Below are 233 nucleotides of genomic sequence, written 5' to 3' on the forward strand. Positions count from 1 at the left end.
AAATACATTAAAGCCACAGCATCTCTCTTTATCCTGTTTACTCAGCCCGACTCCTCCGTCTGGCTCGTAGCTGCCGGACTCTCTGGTCCAGTGGGGCGGAGGAAAAACATCACCCCGCCAGCTGCCTCTTATCAGACCCCGTGTGTTCCCAGCGTTGGTCTGACCACGGTGGCGCCACGATAACATTATCTGATAAGTGTTTGTGTCAAACAGCCGCAGCCTGAAGGGGAGCC

This window comes from Nothobranchius furzeri, chromosome 18, assembly GCF_043380555.1.
Source record: "Nothobranchius furzeri strain GRZ-AD chromosome 18, NfurGRZ-RIMD1, whole genome shotgun sequence".
Lineage (NCBI taxonomy): Eukaryota > Metazoa > Chordata > Actinopteri > Cyprinodontiformes > Nothobranchiidae > Nothobranchius > Nothobranchius furzeri.